The following is a 532-nucleotide window of genomic DNA, read 5'->3' on the forward strand; positions in this document are numbered from 1 at the left end:
AAAATTCATATGATTATCTCAATAAAGAAAGAACATTTTGGGGCCGGGGATTTAGCTCAGTGGTTCCGGCACCTGCCTCGCAAGCGCAAGGTCCCGAGCTCAATCCCCAGTACCAAAAAAAAAGAAAGAACATTTTGTGTGTGTTGTTTTTTTTGAGTACCGGGGATCAAACCCGGGACCTTGCGTTTTTGAGGCAGGTGCCGGAACCACTGAGCTAAATCCCCGGCCCAAGAAAGAACATTTTGATGAAAATCAATACTCTCATCAAACTAGGAATAACAGTGAACTTCATTATTCTCATAGAGGGCATCTAAAACACTTCAGGGTTACATTTTGAGCTGGGAGTGGTGGTACATGCCTGGAATTCCAGCACTCAGGAGGCTGAGGCAGGAGGATTGCTGTGTGTTTGAGGCTGTGGACTACATAGTGAGTTCAAGGCCACCCTGAACTACATAGCAAGACCCTGTCTCAAAAAAAATTTTTTTTCTCTGAGATCAGGAAGAAGGCAAGGGTTTCCTTTATCACGCTATCA

This window comes from Heterocephalus glaber, unplaced genomic scaffold (genome assembly GCF_053883595.1).
Source record: "Heterocephalus glaber isolate CG9 unplaced genomic scaffold, H.glaber_assembly_v1.0 deba00000594, whole genome shotgun sequence".
NCBI lineage: Eukaryota > Metazoa > Chordata > Mammalia > Rodentia > Bathyergidae > Heterocephalus > Heterocephalus glaber.